The following is a 21,690-nucleotide window of genomic DNA, read 5'->3' on the forward strand; positions in this document are numbered from 1 at the left end:
GTAGCCGGTGGTAATTCTCTTCCTTGATTTATAACGATCCCAGGTGCATTTTATACTCCATCCATGAAATGACTGAAACACCTAAAAAATAATTCACATTTTAGTAAAGAATTCCACAGAAATTCTTTCTTGGATGGGAATATTTTGCAATAAAATGAAATTAGGTAGATAAAGCAATTTCTAAAGTAGTAGGATTCTTAGAGCACTGATAAAATTAGTTGAAGCCTGAATGAGTATCTTGAATGGCTGAGGAGGAGGGGCTCCAAGATAAGAAATTTAACTTTGTGTTTTTTTGGATAAATGCAGTAACATTTAAGTTTCTGAAAACTCAATCAGAATGTTCAAATGTACTTCCTACTGATTGCCTTGTTTCTCTTGTATCATGTTAAACCAGCCTTGGATCTTCATGACTCCCCAGTGATTTCCAATTCTTTACCCTTTCTAAGAGCCGTCTGTTTGCCGTTCCCACTAGATCTGACATAAACATTTACGTGTGAGTTCATCTCCAGCAGAGACTGTGCCTAGTAAATTCCTGGAACTCTGTACCTCCCAACACTTAGTTACTAAGTGTATTTTTTCTCAAGGGATCTTCTCTGAGAAAGGTTATATTGCAGAGCTAATTTAACTGAAGCTAGCACACAAACTTTTTCTAATTAATCAAGACCTTGGTGATAAGGGTGTTGGTGATCACTAAGTGCCAAGGATGGTACGAGCTCTTTTCACAGGTGTTGAAAATCTTCATCTAAACAAAATGGTCATAAGAATTGAAAATATTTATCCAGTATTCTTCCCGTGAGTCAAATTCAGATAATGAAGATCTACCAAAGGGATTGTATTGACATAGTTTGTTTAAGGGCCGTCAAGTTACCATTGACTAGCAGCAAATTGGTTATAATTCACTTGAGGATGTTGTGGTCCTTGTGTTCATCATCTTCTGAAGCTGACTTATAAAATCAAACCAGCGTCCTCCTGGACATATTTAATAATGCATTCAAGTAGGCATTTTGCCAAATCCCTTTGAGACAGTATTAAATTGAAAGATATTTTAAACATTCATTTGGATGAATGTCACGTAGGTAACGACCTTGTCCAATTCGCAGAGCCTAGTACACAATGAAGCATTGACTAACAGTTTATTAGAGTAAAATGGGATTCATTTTTCTACATTGGATATTTATTTCCCTCAGTGTGTTATTTCAATTTTATAGAGTTTTTTGTTTTGCTTAAGAAAGTAATACACGTTCACTGAAGAAAATTAGAAAAATGCCAAAGAAATGGGAAATAATTTAAAAAATTAACTTGATTCAGAAAAATGGCCACTATTTCTATTTTGGTCTCAATCTTTTAAAATGAAATGTATAAATACATATTTATTTTTATATTTTTTCATTTTTTATAATTTTTAACTTTAATTTTATTAAAAATTTTGTATCAGTCATTATAAAACTAAATAGTACATATTGTTGCATAATTTAATATTTTTATACAATGCATTTAATGGAAATATATAATGTGTGAAGTATTAATTATATGTTCAGTTCAGTCAGTCAGTCATGTCTGACTCTTTGCGACCCCATGAATCGCAGAACGCCAGGCCTACCTGTCCATCACCATCTCCTGGAGTTCAGTCAGACTCGGTGTTCATCGAGTCAGTGATGCCATCCAGCCATCTCGTCCTGGGTCGTCCCCTTCTCCTCCTGCCCCCAATCCCTCCCAGCATCAGAGTCTTTTCCAATGAGTCAACTCTTCGCATGAGGTGGCCAAAGTACTGGAGTTTCAGCTTTAGTATCATTCCTTCCAAAGAAATCCCAGGGCTGATCTCCTTCAGAATGGACTGGTTGGACCTCCTTACAGTCCAAGGGACTCTCAAGAGTCTTCTCCAACACCATAGTTCAAAAGCATCAATTCTTCAGCACTCAGCCTTCTTCACAGTCCAACTCTCACATCCATACATGACTATAGGAAAAACCATAGCCTTGACTAGACGGACCTTAGTTGGCAAAGTAATGTCTGTGCTTTTGAATATGCTATCTAGGTTGGTCATAACTATATGTAAGCAATATAATTTATTTCTCTTTCTATAACTGGGCACTTGTGTAATTTCTCTTTGTTGCTATTATGAGTGATTCTTTGAACATTTGTGTTCTTAAATCATGGTCTTTTTGTAATTATACAAAATTTAAGCATAAGATTGTCTCTCGTGCAAAATTCCTAGAAGCAGACACTTGGATAAAAGGAGGGGAGAACTGTTAACCACTCTTGCCCTGCAGTGTCAAATTTCTCTCCACAAAATTTGATACAATTCTTCACATTATCAATTTAGGAGAATCTGTTTCCTCCTCCTTAATTAATGTTATCAATTTCTATAATATATTATCAGTTTATAACCCGTGTGTTTCTATGAGAGAAAAATATTTGCTCATGATATTATAATGTCTAAAACATTTAAATAAGCCTTTTACTTTCCCAAAGTAGTATTCGTATGTATAATTTATAGGAAACTGTGATAGTTTCTACTTTTCTTTCTCATCTTATATTGGAATAATTTAACATCAAATATTTACTAAATGGCTACTATGTATAACGCCTCACTAGAATAATAATGAACAGAAATGCCAGATTCAAGGAAAATTGGAAAAGGTGTGAAAATTAGGTATCAGGTTTGGCCCATGATCAGGAAGGCAGACCTCTGGATACAGACTGGGAACAATAGTTGGTCCTCCTTTTAGCGGAAGTGGTATTTTATGACACACCTGGGACGGCACAGGTGTCGACCAATCAAAAGGGACAAGATTGTTAGATAGTCAACTAGGGGATTGGGCTTCCCTGGTGGCTCAGCAATAAAGGAATCCACGAGTTCGATCCCCGAGAAGATCCCCTGGAGAAGGAAATGGCAATCCAGTCCAGTATTCTTGCCTAGGAAATCCCATGGACAGAGGAGACTTGCAGGGCTACAGTCCATGGGGTCACAAAGTGTTGGACACGACTGAGCAACTGAACAACAATAGCAACTCTTGGGGATTGCAGAGCAGAGGCCTGAGGGTGCTCAGTGAGCTACATCCTTGAGAAATCTCTACATCCTTGAGAAATACCTACGTCTTGCCTAGAGAAATAACAGCCCTATTTTTCAGGGTCAATGCTCAAATTCTCATTGTTATTAATTTTTCTTATTTTAGAAAATGCCATTGGATAGTCTGCTCACAAAATACATATTAAATTAAAGCACTATGTATGTATTAAATGTAAATATCTTTAATACTACTTTAATACTGTAACTACTCTTCAGATCCCTTTTATACATAACGAAATAGCCAACTTTGGTATCCTTTATCTTAGGCACTTTGGCATTATAATCATCTTCCTTGTTCTGAAGCTAATTTTATTTCTAGAAGTTGAAATTACTTTGTATGATGAAGTACTAATAGTAACTTTACCAACATGGAAAGTGTAGAGAATTCCTCTGGGGCTCCAAAAGAGTTTTGCTATTTTAACCTTTAACTTTATAGACATCTAAACTACTTTAAATTACCAAAATGTATAAAATTAACAATGCGTTTATTTGTAAATAGGCAAGAATGCATGGTGGGCCCTTCAAATAACATCTTTATTTTTTGTAGCATTTCACAAATCACTTGGCATACAATATTTCATATAGTTATGGCAAAATAATTCACAATTTATATATAAGGAAACTGAGGCTCAGAGAAATCAAACTATTTGTCATAAGTACACAGCCTATAAGTAGCATAATCACAGCCAAATACACACTGCTGCTGTTGCTAAGTCACTTCAGTCGTGTCTGACTCTGTGCAACCCCGTAGACGGCAGCCCACCCGTCTCCCCCATCCCTGGGATTCTCCAGGCAAGAACACTGAAGTGGGTTGCCATTTCCTTCTCCAGTGCAGGAAAGTGAAAGTGAAGTCGTTCAGTTGTATCCAACTCTTAGTGACCCCATGGACTGCAGCCTACAAGGCTCCTCCATCCATGGGATTTTCCAGGCAAGAGTACTGGAGTGGGGTGCCATTGCCTTCTCCGGCCAAATACACACTACTATGTATAAAATAGATGACTAATGAAAACCTACTGTATAGCAAGGAGAACTCTCCTCATTGTTTGGTGGTGACCTAAATAGGAAAGAAATCCAAAAAAGAGAGGCTTCCCTGGCAGCTCAGATGATAAAAATCTGCCTGTAATGCGGGAGACCCGGGTTCAGTCCCTGGAGGGGGGAAGATCCTCTGGAGAAGGGAATGGCTACCCACTCCAGTATTCTTGCCTAGAGAATTCTATGGGCAGAGGAGCAAGGAGTCAGACATGACTGAGCAACTAACACCAACACAGGGAACTCTACTCATTGCTCTGTGGGGACCTAAATAGGAAAGAAATCCACAAAAGTGGAGATAGGTGTACAAATGGTTGATTTACTTTGTTGTGCCACAGACACTAACACAACACTGGAGAGACTATAGTGAAAGTCGCTCAGTCCTGTCTGACTCCGTGAGACCCCATGGACTGTAGCCTGCCCAGCTCCTTTGTCCATGGGATTATACAGGCCGGAATACTGGCGCAGATACTCCAATTTGAAAAAAAAAAGATCCTCTTTCTAGATGTATGATTATAATGTATTAAAAATATCAATACGTATATTAAATATATAATATAAATATTACATATTTATAAAAATATAAATTTATTAGTATATTTATATATCTTATAATTATGATATTTAATATATATGTAATATATATCTAGAAAGAGCTTTAATATAAGGTATTAATGTATTTTGCCTGGAGAATCCCAGGGACGGGGGAGCGTGGTAGGCTGCCGTCTATGGGGTTGCAGAGTCGGACGTGACTGGAGTGACTTAGCAGCAGCATTAACGTATTTAAAATGATATTATGTACAAAATTATATCTATATCTGTATCTATATTCTATTGGTTATGTTTCTTAGAGAACCCTGTCTCGTATAACCATAAACATCCTTATTTTCTGGTTGTGCTGGATGGAATGATGATCCTTCCACCAATATTCACATTTTAATCCTAGAAGCCTGTCAGTGACCTTATCAGGAAGGAGACTTTGCCAGGATGATAAATTTAAGTGTCTCCATATGGAGAGATTATGCTGGTAGTCCCTAAATGTAATCACAAGGTTCTGTATAGGAGAGAGCGGGAGGGAGATTTGATTACAGGAGAAGATGATACTGTGATGACAGAAGCCAGACACCAGGCACTGGTTTTGATGATGGAGGAGGGCCCCCCTGCCAAGGAATGTCGCCAGCCTCTAGAAGAGGGGAAGGGCAAGGAAATGGATTTCCCCCGTGAGTCTCTAGAAGGAACCAGCCCTGCCTTCAGACTGCCTTCAGTCCAGTGAGACTGATTTTGGACTTTTGACTTCCAGAGCTGTAAAAGAATAAACTTGTTTTGTTTGAAGCTATTAAGTTTGTGGCAATTTGTTACAATAGTAATAGGAAAAAAAAATGTAGGAAAGTAGGAAATAATAGGAAAATAATTCCTATTACAGTAGTAATAGGAAATAGTAAGTGATGAAAACTATTCTGGACTTAGTTTTCTTCTCTCCTGATAAAATTCCTCTACTCTGTGTCTCTCAGGCATTTCACAAGGTGCATTTGCTTCTGGACATCCCAATCCCATAATTTTGAGAGGCCATCTTTTACAGAAAGTCATGTGGATAGGGCCAGGTGTGAGTCCTGGGGCTTGATGAAAGTCTTACTCAAAGTTTCTGGAATGGTTCCAGGGAAAGGCAGTTAAGGATCTGTGGGTCTGGTTGGGCTCCAGACAAGTTTGCCTGTGCACACTTGACACTGTGTTCCTTTCCGCACACAGTGGTCAGTCCTTAGGAGGGAATAAGACAGCCTGAATCTTGGCTCTTGGCCCCCTGCTCACTCACACATCTGTATACACAAGCTGATGATGGACAAACCAAGAGAGCAAGCCATATTCTCTGTGAAATATCCCTACAAAGTGCAGTAAATTTCTAGAATCATTTGATCAAAAGAGAGAGATCTGAAATGATGAAACCCAGAAATTGTCCAGGGAACAAATTTAGCATAATTTAAGGGTAAGTTCTTTGGTTCATTTTTAACAGACAGAGGTAAAAAGAAAAAAAAAAACAAACTCTAACACCCAAAGCTTGGGAATCTATGCTTTATTCCCCCGATGCGGCATCCCTAGGCTTTTCTAAAGTCAGAACTAACAAGAGAATGCTGACCGCGAGCCAGCTGCTCTTTCCAGGCAGATGGGCTGGCCACAGTGAGGCAGACATATCAGCGAGGAAATACCAACTCTCACTTCTTTTTTGCTGGCTTAAGACTTGTTAGTTGCTTGATCAGCTAAGAAATCTAAATTGCAAAGCACAGTCTATACTTCTGGATAATAATCTGTTTACCCCTGGGAGCCCTGTCCTCTGCTTGACTCATCTGCTGCTCTGCCTTGTTCTTCTTTGAGTCACAATCTACTTGAGATGACATAGCCTCTTTAAAAAGTTTTTTTTCATTTATGTATGTATTCTTTTTGGCTGTGCTGGGTCTTGGCTGCTGCATGGGGTTTTCCCTAGTTGCGGTGAGTAGGGGCTACTCTCTCGCTGTGGAGCGCGGGCTGCTCATTGTGGCGGCTTCTCTTGTTGCAGCTCCAGGGTGTGCCAGCTTCAGCAGCTGTGGCTCATGGGCTCAGTAGTTGTGGAATATGGGCTTAGTTGCTCTATGGCATGTAGGATCTTCCTGGATCAGGGCTCAAACCCATGCCTGCTGCATTGGCAGCCAGATTCTTTATCACCGAGCCACCAGGGAAGCCTGACATAGCCTCTTGAAGTGACTTTTCTGTGTTGCTGTGACTTGCACAGATTTCAGGATACAGAATTTTTACCTTTGACTCACAGCTCTCCGTTTTCCTTTGAACATGGACTAGGAGCAAACCTAACAATTACAGTAGTCAATCGTGACTCATTTTGAATCTCCTAAGAACTGTGGTCAGTCAGCTTATAAGTTGTAGGATGAGTTCTTTCTTGGAAGTCTCCTTAGAAGGAGACTGAAATAAGCCTCAGAAAGGCAGTTCTGGGCATCTTCTGTGGTTGAGATAAAGTATTTGAACTCTGCAGAATTGGTTTATTTTCCCAGAAGATCATCAGCTGAATGGCTATAGACTTCTATTGGGCTCTGCAATTAGTTTACCAGGTTTGATCAGAAACAGACACGGAGGGGACATAGCCTATGCTCGGGCTGGATTCTGATGACATGTGGAAGAAGAGTAGGTCGCAGAAAGGATCTGAGGCTGCAGAGTCTGCAGTGAACACTGGGACAGGGCGGCTGGAGAGTGTGAGGTCCTGCGGAACACCTGGGAGGAGAGCTTTGAAGGAGAAGGGCAACACCTCTATTTGATTTGTACTGGCTTTTACTCAGTGCCCTGATTTTTGGCTCTTTCTGCCTCTCTGTCTCCTATCACTGTTTCTTGCTCCTTGGTACTGGAGGGGACAGGCAGCTGAGAGAAAGCACAGGAAAAAGGAGAATGAGATGTGCGGATAAGGCTGACCTCTGGGAAAATTTCCTGTTACCAACTAATGTGTAGAGACCTCAGGTTGTGCACACAGTGGTGAGGGCAGCAACCCAAGTGGATTCACCAGACATTCCCATTCTCAGCTCCCTGAGACATCTGGAATTATTGCCAGTGGTTATCAATTGATACATGCCATGAACATTGCCATTGTTCATAGACTGAATAAATAGTGTTTGCCATTTACTGGCGCTACGTTTAAAATATAACAGAATATAAATTTACTTTTAAATGCTAGTAAGTTTACATGGAGGGACTTCATGTAAGTTTACATGAACTATTACTTTTTATTCTTCATTTGTTCCCCAGTTTACCATAGTAAAATAATAGTACCATTATGTGGACATCTGGAAAACAAAGATTTTTTTTTTCTTCAAATTTTTAAAAATCAGTTCAGTTCAGTTGCTCAGTCGTGTCCGACTCTTTGCGACCCCATGGACTGTAGCACGCCATGCCTCCCTGTCCATCACCAACTCCTGGAGTTTACTCAAACTCATGTCCATTGAATCGGTGATGCCATCCAACCATCTCATCCTCTGTCATCCCCTTCTCCTCCTGTCTTCAGTCTTTCCCAGGATCAGGGTCTTTTCAAATGAGTCAGCTCTTCACATCAGGTGGCTAAAATTGGAGTTTCAGCTTCAACATCAGTCCTTCCAATAAACATTCAGGACTGATTTCCTTTAGGATGGACTGGTTTGATCTCCTTGCAGTCCAAGGAACTCCCAAGAGTCTTCTCCAACACCACAGTTGAAAAGCATCAGTTCTTCAGTGCTCAGCTTTCTTTATAGTCCAGCTCTCACATCCATACATGACTACATGACTATTTCAAAGCCTTTGACTGTGAGGATCACAATAAACTGTGGAAAATTCTGAAAGAGATGGGAATACCAGACCACCTGACCTTTCTCTTGAGAAACCTGTATGCAGGTCAGAAAGCAACAGTTAGAACTGGACATGGAACAACAGACTGGTTCCAAATAGGAAAAGGAGTATGTCAAGGCTGTATATTGTCACCATGCTTATTTAACTTCTATGCAGAGTACATCATGAGAAACGCTGGGCTGGATGAAGTACAAGCTGGAATCAAGATTGCCAGGAGAAATATCATTAACCTCAGATATGCAGATGACACCACCCTTATGGCAGAAAGAAGAACTAATGAGCCTCTTGATGAAAATGAAAGAGGAGAGTAAAAAAGTTGGCTTAAAGCTCAACATTCAGAAAACAAAGATCATGGCATCTAGCCCCATCACTTCACGGCAAATAGATGGAGAAACAGTGGAAACAGTGTCAGACTTTATATTTTGGGGCTTGAAAATCACTGCAGATGGTGACTGCAGCCATGAGTAGACAAATTCTGACATCTTCAAAGGACCAAGTGTTTTGTTGGATAAACAGAGCCATAACTTCCTCCAATACAGTAGATATGCTGTCCATAAAATACCAACTTATTATTGGAGATGTTGGGGGAGTGTGTAATTTCCTCAGTTCTGTCTTGCCACAGCAAAGATTTGAAATGATGGGCCAGTGTTACAGTTCGGTTACAGCTCAGAGTTTTATTTGGCAAGCAAAGATTAGTACACCCTCAAGGCGTGAGGGCTGGCAACCCCAAAGGAGGGGCCTCAGTTTGTCTTGGCTTCCTTCTTTTATTCATCTGTCTCCTCCCCGCTGAGCCTGCCCTATGCAAATTGGGCTAGCCAAGAAGGGGGTGTGTTTGTTTCACCTGAAGTTCTCACTTCCGGTCTGCAGGTTTTCTTTTGTTCTGTTTTCCTGGGCTTTCCTTTTCTTTGTCTTTTAGGTACTGCCATTTTGGACTCCTTTTTCCTATTCTAACTACCTACCACTCCCCCCTCAAGAGATGGGAGGCCCAGTTCTTTGGGAGTAGGGTCGTTGAGGTCTCTCTGGCTACTTCCTGCTGAGCTGGGGTGGCGAGGGTCATTTGGGCCTCCCCCTTTGGCTAGTCCCAAGCCTCAGAGTCCTTACAGCAGTGTCCATCTAAGGGTGAGTGGTATTTTCTGTGGTCAGCTGTCATTTTTTACATCCTTGTTGAACTGGCACTGAATGTTGTAGCTTGTTGACCTGGGAAGAGACAAAATGGGTTAGACAATTGATGATACATGGAGCAATCATAAACAGCATTCTTATGGTGATAACAGGGATTAATAGGGGCATTAGCCAACTCCAAATTCCCTCTCACCAGGAAAAGGATTCCCTGAAGAGAGAGTGTAGCCACCCAGAGAACTCTCCAGCTTGTTCTTTGAGATCCTGCAGGATGTGAGTATTTTTCTTTTTCCTATTCTAACTACCTAACAGACATGTTTTGTTCTTTCATTAAAATATACATTTGAGAGTTCACCTATTAACTTTCAAATTCAGTGGTTTGTCATCAGGTAATGGTGTCATTTGTAATTAAAATATAAACAAAATTTTTCTCTTTATAAAAATAGCGTAGATTGAAAAGGGAGAAATTCTTCACTATTCTGCCACTCAGGATATTTACAATTAATCTCTGGGTGTGTATCCTTCTATAACTTTTAAAATACCCTTGCTTATATATATTATTATTTAAAAGAGATTTTTTCCAGGTTCTATATATAGCTTTTTGTCTTTTTTTCTTTGATTTACCAATTTAGGATTAATGTCTTTCTATGAGAAGACATCTTGTTAAAATTTGGAATTCCCTATTAATTCATTTGCAAAAGAATCTGTGATTGAGGTAAATCCAAGTTTATAGAGAGCAGAAAGAAATTCTTGTTTTCCTTTGAAAACATGCCTGGAAGGTATGACAAGTTAAGATGATGGCACAGATTTTTTCTAACATGTCTTTCTTCCAACTAAATAATTATGATTTCTTTCTTGCTGCATGTTCTTTTATGCTTTTATTCTCAGTCTGTGATTAAAACCTCTTTAATTAGGAACTAGAGAAATCACTCTAATTTAGGATTCATTTAAAATTTACTGGCCTGCACTTAATTCTAATCTTTCACTGCTTGTGTCCATTTACTAGGGTGATTTTAGCATTACATATCTTCCTCTCCTAAAAATAAAAGTTTTTTTCCCTGAGGATTGCATAGATATCAAACAGCACATTAGTATTTCACATTTTAGCTTAAATGAGATAGAAACTTGCAAACCAAATTTCCCTTAATAAAAACACAAGCTTGAAAATTACAGACTCTATAATATTTCCCTGGCTATAACCTCAGGAGGGGCAAAATGCATCTTCATAGGATAAATGTTAGACTGTAAGAATAACAAAATGAGTTCAGAGGAGAATAACAGAATAATTAAAGGCTTAGACAATGATATCTGTAGAGCAAATAACAACTGTATTTATTGCCTTGGTAAAACGGCTGTTAGTGATTATAAACAGAGTTTACAATGGCAAATTGAATATTGACCACTGTTCACCAATGTGAAGGATGAAACAAGAACTAGAAGCCTTAAAGGTCTAAGTTATATCCCTCTAAAAAAATTGTTTTTTAAGAACAAAAATGTCATTTATTAGAAAGATGGCAAAGTTGATGGAAAGTGTATTGGATCAGAAGTGAGGAGATCTGAGTTCTGTCTGGGCACTGCCTCTGACTCATCAGGTGATCCTTCAAACATCCTATTATCTCCCTGGGTGAGCATTTACCATCTTTTAAGTAAAAAGATGGATCTAAGATGTTGATAATATTCCATCAGCCCTGACCTGCTCCAATCAGGGTAATATCATTCTTGTCCACTGTGGCAGAGACCATCAGTTACCTTTCCCAGCATCTGTCTTCCCCTTCCACCTCAGAAACAAATCCTAATCATTTTAGCTGGCATAATTTTTCCTAGAATAAAAAGCTGTATATCTTTGTTTCCCTGTAGTGCAGTGTGGCTATGTAACTAAGGACTATAATAGTGAGTGAAGTGGAAGCAGATGAGTTGCATGGGACCATGGGAAGGTAGATTTAAGGGAGTTAACCTGGCTTCAAGGGGTCTCTTTTTTTGGTCTCCTTTAGATACAAGACTCAGATGAGCTGGCTTAAACTTCAGAAATCACCTTAGACCATTAGGTAATCTTGAGAATGGAAGCAATTGTCTAGCTAATGGAACAAATATAACATCCTGGGTCTCCTTAGTGACACCATGGAGTCACCATACACACGCTGGTCTCTGTTCTGTGCTTTTTCACATGCGACAGAAGTTTTATCTGTCTTTGTTAGGCATTGCTAATTGTTTTCCTCTTAAAGCAGCTATATCAAATTCTAACGGATGCAGTCAATCAAGTGTGATTATTGTTGATTTAAAATAACTACAGCTAGCAATTATTTTGCACTTAGTAGATGCCAAACATTGTGCTAAAGGTTTCATGGACATTGCCTGATTTGATTTGTCCAATACAAATACTTATGAGTTGGGTATTATTATCTAATAATCTACAACTAAGAAAATGGAAACTTAGAAAGATTAAATAGTAGCTGCAGAATCATCATGGAGCTCAAAAATAACCCAGCCTGGATTCTAAACCAGTGTGGGATGATTCCAAAGCTTGTTCTCTCAATCATTGTCATTAGTTTCATGCAGTCATTCTTCTCTGTGAGTAAAAGATGTACAAGGAGCACCATGTTAGCTGATACTTTGAGAGAGCCTTATAGAATTATTTATATGTAGACGACATGACATTCAATCTATTTCCTGAACAAAAGTAGGAAACAAAGATCCATTATACCTGCAGTAATACAGGTAATCCAGATTGCCGGGAGAAATATCATTAACCTCAGATATGCAGATGACACCACCCTTATGGCAGAAGGTGAAGAGGAGCTAAAAAGCCTCTTGATAAAAGTGAAAGTGGAGAGTGAAAAAGTTGGCTTAAAGCTCAACATTCAGAAAACGAAGATCATGGCATCTGGTCCCATCACTTCATGGGAAATAGATGAAACAGTGGAAACAGTGTCAGATTTATTTTGGGGGGGCTCCAAAATCACTGCAGATGGTGACTGCAGCCATGAAATTAAAAGATGCTTACTCCTTGGAAGAAAAGTTATGACCAACCTAGATAGCATATTCAAAAGCAGACACATTACTTTGCCAACAAAGGTCCTTCTAGTCAAGGCTATGGTTTTTCCTGTGGTCATGTATGGATGTGAGAGTTGGTCTGTGAAGAAGGCTGAGTGCTGAAGAACTGATGTTTTTGAACTGTGGTGTCGGAGAAGACTCTTGAGGGTCCCTTGGACTGCTAGGAGATCCAACCAGTCCATTCTAAAGGAGATCAACCCTGGGATTTCTTTGGAAGGAATGATGCTGAAGCTGAAACTCCAGTACTTTGGCCACCTCATGCAAAGAGTTGACTCATTGGAAAAGACTGATGCTGGGAGGGATTGGGGGCAGGAGGAGAAGGGGACGACCCAGGATGAGATGGCTGGATGGCATCACGGACTCGATGGACGTGAGTCTGAGTGAATTCCAGGAGTTGGTGATGGCCAGGGAGGCCTGGCGTGCTGCAATTCATGGGGTCGCAAAGAGTCGGACACGACTGAGCTACTGGACTGAACTGAACTGAATACAGGTAATAACTATCCCAAAACCTTACTTAGACAAACATTTTACCTTATAAGAGATTTTTATAAATGGAAATAACATTCCTTGATATCAAATATTATGTTGGGTATTAAATACAATGAAATATATACAGTTCATAGTGGAACACCAGGTACACAATAAGTGCTCAACAAATGACACCTGACAGCATTATTATTTACAGAGTCCACAGCGATGATGTGAAAATCTAAGGGAATCAGAAATATTAGGTGCAGATGTAACCTCTGCAACTTGGTAATTACATGAACACAGTTTAGTCATTTAACCTTGAGGCATTTAATTTTCTAAGGAATGGGTAACTTATTTTACAGAATTGTAATTAGAGGTAATGTTTTTCAAGTGCCCATTCTAATGCTTGACGTATCCTAGAATCCCAGCAAATGGAAGTATTCATATTAGCATGATTATGATTCTCAAAGGACTCTAATAAACTCATTTGCCAACAGTAATTTTCTCCTACGTTTATCAGCTCACATGGAAGAGTGTTTGCTCTGGGGTGTGGCTGAGCGACAGCAGCGTGTGTCTGTAGTTCAGAGGCTGCTGTGGGGAGGTTTCTATCGGAGCAGACAGTTGAACTGCGTGCCGAGGCAGACAGTGCACCGGGCCATTCTGCTGTCCCTGCCAAACTGCTGTGGAATTCAAGTTTTTCTCCCCCGATTATTGTTTCTGTGCATGCCTTGATCTCTTTTCTGCCTTTGCCCTGTAGCCAAGGTCGTCCCGATCTCAGTAGGCCAAAAGGAGACCGGTGCTTGCTGCAAACACAGGGCATAAGTATCATGGGAGGGATGCACCCCCTGGCTAGATGAGACTTTACAGAGTGGGTGTTCTCTGTGAGAACATTTTCATGTATTTCTATTTATCATTCTTTTGGCAAATGTTCATCCTTTTGAAAAGTTTTTCTCATAAGAATCAAATAATAGAAGAGTGTAGAATGCAAAGGTTTTCTTATAAAAATATTACTTATTTAATTCTTTCCAACATTGACAGTGCTTTTAGAACTCTATCAGAAGGTTGTCCCCAGCTATTTAGAGTGCGTGACTCTCCAAGCTTCACACAAAGTCCTGAACTAGGAGAAATGTTTCTCCATCTCTCCTGATTCCTTTCCCCTCCCTGTCAAGTTTTATCTGAGATTAAAATGTTTACATACCTTTTTTTTTTCATTTAAAAATTTCCAAATTTTCCCATATCCTGCATGGAAAAAAAAATGTGACTCTAAACGCTCGCTTCTAGGCTGCTCGTGATGAAGAATCCACTGGAAGCTCTGGAGGACAGGTGCTTGTTGTCTAATGTTACGCAGCTCTCCTCTCAACTTACCGCCCCAGGAAAGGAATTTTTGCCAGAGCAGGAGGGAGCTGAGGAAGTCTGGGCAATCCACGACAAACCATCTGAAATCAGTTTCGCAGGCAGCGGAATAAACACCTAGCCAGACGTTACGTTGCTTTTCAGAGAGGTGAGTCCTTTCCTGTTTCCTAACTGCCATCTAGAAAACTCTAAACAAAAATTAAGCTGTTGATGCATGCATGAAACCTTAAAGCAAGAAATAGTTCTCTTTTAAAAGGAAGCCATTTTTTGGGGTGGGGGGAGTGGAGTGAGGGTAGGTCTGAGTGTCATTAAATTGCGGTTTTGAAACCAAGGTCAGTTTTCTTTGATGATAAAGTATGTGTAAATCAGAAAGGCTGAGATTACTACAAAAGAAAAAAAGTGTAGAGGATTGAGTGGTTTAATTGTGCTTACGTTCTTTTTTTATAACTGCATTCTTTGAAGGCAAATGTCAAGTTCTGTTTAGACTTTGCAGAGAAAACTTTCAGAAAACCTAGCTTACTTGGAGTATTTCTCTCCCTCTGCTTTTTCTGCTACCATTACTCCTGCCACCCTTGCAAGGATGACATTAAAAACGGCAATGATGTTAGCTTAAGGGCTGCTAGACTGCAGGGCTCTGGGAGGGCAAACTATGCTTCTGACATTCAGTTCAACATCTGCCATTATTTCCAAGGGTGTTATTGTCATATCTCTCTGATTACTTCTTCCTTTGGGCTCTCATAGCAATTTGTGTGTAACACTATTGTGTGTAACACTATCAAATCACTATCTAACTAGCTGTTTATGTGTCTTCTGTACACATGATTTTTTTTTTTTTTAATCAGATAGCACTATTTCAGCAAAATTTTTTTGTTTCCAGGGATTGGACTAATGCTTGGTACATGCATGTATACTAAGTCACGTCTAGCTCTTTGCGGCTGTCTAGACTGAAGCCCACCAGGCTCCTCTGTCCATGGGATTCTCCAGGCAAGAATGCTGGAGTGGTTTGCCATGCCCTCTAGGATCTTCCTGACCAAGGGATAGAACCCTTACATCTCCTGCTTTGGTAGATGAGTTCTTTACCTCTAGTGCCACCTGGGAAACCCAACTTGGTACATAGTAAGTGTGTATTAAATTTTTTATTGATTGAATGAAAGCTCTCTAGGCCATGCTCTTCACTTGTAGACAGAGAACCTTAGGGTGTAATCGGATTTAACATTTGATCTTTGGAAAACACTTAGTGAAAGTGTTCCAACAGCACTCTTTAATAGAATAAATTTAGTGTGACATGTAAGAGTGTATTTAACCCCAAAATTAGCTTCCTAATCCATGATGAGCTATCACAGCAGGTTGTGTCTGGATGTGTTTTATTGGCTCACTCTGGGTGTGATATCAAACCATTTTCCTCCATTTCTCCCCTTCTCAGATGTCCTATGGAGCCCCTGTCAGAAGTTCAGGGCTGAAAGGAGGGCTGGGCACAGTGTTCCACTTCCACAGAGCATCTCTGTTTCGAGCAGAGACTGTAACCTTCATCAGGTGCACCAACCTGTACCATTAAATCCTTGCTGGTGATTTTCTCTGTTTGCACTTCTGGCTCTTTAATAAATACAGCACTTTGTGTGCAGCTCTGCTTCTTGGAGCTAGTGAGTCCGGGTGAGTTAGGGTTGCTCCTGCCACTGCTGGTAGGCTGACCTCCCAGAGGGAGTCTACTGCTTGCTGAATTAGCCATGTCTGCTGAGTCAAGCTGGTGTCAGCCGATGCACTGAAGGGCATGCGTATGTGGCAGTTGAGTGCTGCTTACCCACGAAACTTCCCTGATAGCTCAGTTGGTAAAGAATCTGCCTGCAATGCAGAAGACCCCGGTTCAATTCCTGGGTTGGGAAGATCTGCTGGAGAAGGGATAGGCCACCCACTCCAGTATTCTTGGGCTTCCCTTGTGGCTCAGCTGGTAAAGAATATGCCTGCAATGTGGGAAACCTGGGTTCGATCCCTGCATTGGGAAGATCCCCTGGAGAAGGGAAAGGCTATCCACTCCAATATTCTGGTCTGGAGAATTCCATGGGCTGTATAGTTCATGGGGTGGCAAAGAGTCAGACATGACTGAGCGACTTTCACTTTCTCGGGCTTCCTGGGTAGCTCAGACGGTAAAGCATCTGCCTACAATGTGGGAGATCTGGGTTCAATCCCTGGGTGGGGAAGATCCCCTGGAGAAGGAAAGGGCAACCCACTCCAGTATTCATGCCTGGAAAATCCCACGGACTGAGGAGCCTGGTGAGCTACAGTCTATGGGGTCACAAAGAGTCAGACACGACTGAATGACTTCACTTCACTACACTACCCACGAACAGAAGCATTTATCCTACCAACTTCTGGGAGTGTTGGCAACTGAAGGGTTTGCAAGCCGTTACAACTGCATCACAGTTGAACACTTTCATCCACTCAATCCTACTTCCTTCTATTCTCCCCGGGGTATTGGTCCCATAAACTCTCTGAGTGCAAATCTCCATCTCAGATAGGTTTCCCAGAGAACCTCACCTAAGACAGGTAGGAACTCAAACCTACATACCTGTTGAGACTTCACAGTGGATGTAGGGAATAAACGTGGAGAAAGGGAATGAAGTCAGTACCTTATAGACACATGACAAATGGTTCTGCAGGCTTTTGTTCACCTGGGTCCCTGAATTCTCCCAGGCTCCAGTGGGAACACTCTGACATCAGCTATGATCAAAGTCCTAGCCTTTCATGGGCTGAGAGCCTGTAATCATTACCACAGGGAATGTCCTGAGCTGAGAGTCATCAGGCATTCATAAAAATCCATCTTTGGAAATCACAATAGGGAAATAAAAAAGCAAAATTCTTAACATCAAGTAAACTTGAGCTCAAATCTTTACTCTTGTAATCATGAGGTCAGTAATTCTAGGTTGCTTATTTCGCCATTCTAAGTTTCAGTGTATTTGTTAGATGGTGGTGGTGATGATCATAATAATAATGGGCTTCCCAGGTGGTGCTAATGGTAAAGAATCTGCCTGCGAACGCAGGGGATGTTAAGAGATGTGGGTTTGATCCCTGATTTGGGAAGATTCCCTGGAGGAGGAAGTGGCATTCCATTCCAGTATGCTTGCCTGAAGAATCCCATGGACAGAGGAGTCTGGCAGGCTACAGTCCATGGGGTGGTAAACAGTTGGACATGACTGAGCATACTACTACTAAAGACCATTTGAAATAATACTTGTGATGTTTAAAACAGAAAGCTCATGCAAAGTATACAATTCCTGACATATTGAAAGCACATGGGATTTTTAATTAAGAGAGTCTAATTCTAGGCTTGAATGTACCGTTTCAGTCAGTTCAGTCGCTCAGTCATGTTGACTGTACTAGTCTCTGCCTGAATGTACTATTTATTCTCTGTTTAAAGACTGTGTGGGAGGACTTCCCTGGTGGTCCAATGGCTGAGACTCTGTGCTCCCAATGCAGGGAGCCTGGTTCGATCCCTGGTCAGGGAACTAGATCCAACGTTTCACCTGAGATCCTGCGTGCCACAACCAAGACCTGACACAGCCAAATTAATTAATTACCTAAATATTTTAAAAAAGACTTTTAGGATGGGCTTAATAATCATCATCTCAAGAGAAAGTTTTGCAACTTTTGTTATAGAAACCTCTTCCTAACAACAGACCCAGAATCTTCCGCAGAAGTTTCTCTCCCCTTCTGCTTATGGCGATCCATGTTTTATATGAATGTTCTAGCTTGTTGCATATTTTCCTTAACCTAAAGTTATGAAAATTTATTCAGATCCTCAGTGAGTTAAACAAACTTCAAAGAGAATATTTTCATCTCTGTTCAATAGGTTCTCTGTAAAGTAGTTGGGCAGGGTGGGGAAGCCTTATGATGAAACCCACGAAAACTAATGTTTATCTCAGGCTTTCCTCAACTTTGAATGTTGTGCTACTTCTAAGGCAATCAAAGGTTTCCAAGCAAGTTTATACCCACACTGTTTTAGAACTCTGAAATTTCCTGTGTGGCATCTTTAGACTGGCCTGAGTACAGTTTTTGTGCCCACACAAAGGGCATATGGTTGGATGGCATCACTGACTCCATGGGCATGAGTCTGAGCAAGCTCTGGGAGTTGGTGATGGACAGGGAGGCCTGGCGTGCTGCAGTCCATGGGGTCGCAAAGAGTAGGACATGACTGAGCCACTGAACTGAAAGGGCATATGAGCACCCCGATCCTCGATGGCACATGCTTCTCATTTCATGCGACTCTCCACCCAGTCCTGGGCAGATCCCCAGCCCCTGGCATTCCAAGCCAGCAGATGGCACCTGCTCTCTCTTTGCTCTTGGGCAGTAAGTGGTATGGTCACTACCTCCTCACTGGGGCCACCTTTTCCTGTCAGGACCCCATCCTCTGGTTTCTTTATTCCCTCTTAGAGGTGGGTTCATCTGGCTTTCTTCCTGATTTAACTGTTACGAAGCAGAAGCCATTGGCTTGGTCTCAAAGCTCTGGGCAGGCCCTTGCCAACCAGCTCAGCTCCATAGACCCGCTGATGTCTGCCATTCCCAGCATACTCCTCCTCTTCTTAAAAACACCATATACATGACTTACCAGGAAGTAAAATGACTAGTATGTATGGGAATATCTTTTGAGTGTGATGGCAAATATGTGCGAGATAAGGGTTAAATATTTACCCTAGACAGAACTTTGGAGTTTTCATACTCTGATGTATAATGGGTCGGCAGAGGTGAGGGAAAGGAAGTGAGGGAGTGGTGATGAAGAGAGCGAAGCAGGAAACTCCTGTTTCTGCCTCCTGCAGGTGCTCGTGACCCAGATCTGGGCAGAGCTGGGCAGCAAACCAGGTCTTCATTCAGCAGGCTGTATCCTGGTTGGTTCTCCGCTCTTGCCCTTTCATTATGTATGCACAGAGTAAGCTTTTTCTCTGGTGCCCTGGGCATTTAGCAAGCTGGTTCAACCTCCACACCACCTCTCTGCTCTTCCCCCACTTGTTTGTTTGTCTTTTTTAAGCATGAACTGAAATGTAGAGAGATATTCCTTTTTTTTGGAAATGAGTTCTTTTCACAAGGTCAGTTTTTGCCCATTACCCACCAAGAGGAGGACAATTTGAGCAAATGATCACCCTTAATTAGGAAAAGTATGAAACTCATAATGACAACAGGCAATTTGAGTAATTAAAATTACTTTAGCAAAATATTGATTTCTTTTAAATTAAAATGTGCCCAGAAGCTTATTTGTATTTTATATATATTCAAATGACTTTTTGGTTATTCAGTTTTTCTCATTTTAAACCACTTGTGAGCTGACTTTTCCATTTATGCTGGAGGATGTTCGATATCTCAGAATAATAATTGAGAATGACCCATAAATACTTTAAATTTATGAACCTATCTCTTACTAGCTAAACCACAATTTCTTCAGTAAAATAGCTGGGGAAAAACATAGTAGAATTCTAGAGAAAGCAGTTCTTGGCTTACGTTCTTATGTTCAGCAGCCTTATTATTGTCGAGAGTCCCCAAAATTAAAATGCAAAACTAAGCTTCTTGGCTCAGCTCGCTTACTTAACCTTAACAAAATAGAAGGGTCTGTTTCATTAATCAGAAGAACACCAGACAGAGTGCATGAATTTTATCTTCCACTTTGTCCTCTGTATTTCAGAATGATGATAATAATAATAAAAGTCCTTGCATTTTGCAGCCAGACAATCATATTCTTTTTGTTTCTATCATGTTCCTATGTAAAATGAATTTCTCAGACAGACTAAATGCCTTAAGGGGCAAAAATTCCTATGATCCTCTCCCCAGGAAATCTTTAAAAATAGAATAAACTTTCATTTGTCTGGGTGTGGTTTTTTAAGCACAGTGTGTCTTTGGCAGAAGGATAGTTGAGCTGACCTATGGATGTTGCCTGGAGCTGCATGATCACTTAGGTGGAGAATTTTCCCTTAATCCTTGCCAGGTTTAATTTATCACAACAATGCATGTGCTTATAAATGCTGTAAAACAAAAATGGGGTGCAATCTTCTTTTCCAATGTAAAGTAATGAAACAGCTTATTTCTCAAATTTGGGAAAGTAAGATTACATCAAGGAAAAGTATGATTTTTTTTTCCTCTTCAAACCTCTCCTGAAAGATAGTGAAATATGATTAATAGCATGCTACTTATGACAATGTGTTTTCAAACAACTGGACCAAATCAGCAAAATGGAACCATATGCTCCATCAAGACCACCTTCATGTTCCTCACTTGAATCTGACGCTGGGTGTCTGGACAGACAGAGGGGCCTGACCATGCTCAGGTGTGCTGATGGGCGCTGACAGGGTGGGTACTGGGTGAGGGCCAGAGAAAGCGATTTCACAGATACGGTTACAACCTGTTATGCTTACATCATCTGTCCTCCTGCTGGCCTCCTAGACATGTTGCGGGCAGCCACAAGTTCCCTGCTGTCCAATCTCCCCTGCTGGGAATGATTATGCTATGAAAGTTTTCACTTTAGCATAACTCCAAAAGAAAAGAATAATATTATCATTTCAGTATGTTGATCATTAACTCACATATACACGCATACACAGAAGATGACAGTTGGTCAATTTTTACAAACTATATTTTGTCTGTGGGCAAATTCCAAATCACATTTATTCTTGTATTTACCAGTCCCCTTTTTCCCTCTCTTTCAAGAGGAAGTCCAAAGTTAGTCTGTTTTTTTTAACAGCCAAGCTTTTTTAAGGTATTAGTTACATTATGTGAAAATGCAGGCATGCGTGCAGATTGATTTTTTTTTAGTGGATTTATAGAACAGTGTAATTATCACTACATCCCAGTTTAAAAATGTTTCCATCACTCCAGTAAGTTCCCTGTGCCCATTTGCCGTCAATCTCATCCCCCACCTCTAGCCCAAGGCAAGCACTGATTACTTTCTGCCCCATAGATTCACTTTCCCTCTTTTTTTTTAAACTTATTTTTTATTGAAGGATAATTGCTTTACAAAATTTTGTTGTTTTCTGTCAAACCTCAACATGAATCAGCCATATGTATACATATATCCCCTCCCTTTTGAACCTCCTCCCATCTCCCTCCCCACTCCACCCCTCTAGGTTGATACAGAGCCCCTGTTTGAGTTTCCTGAGCCATACAGCAAATTCCTGTTGGCTATCTATGTTACATATGGCAATGTAAGTTTCCATGTTACTCTCTCCACGCATCTCACCCTCTCCTCCCCTGTCCCCATGTCCATAAGTCTA

Source organism: Budorcas taxicolor, chromosome 24 (assembly GCF_023091745.1).
Source record: "Budorcas taxicolor isolate Tak-1 chromosome 24, Takin1.1, whole genome shotgun sequence".
In the NCBI taxonomy this organism is placed as follows: Eukaryota; Metazoa; Chordata; class Mammalia; order Artiodactyla; family Bovidae; genus Budorcas; species Budorcas taxicolor.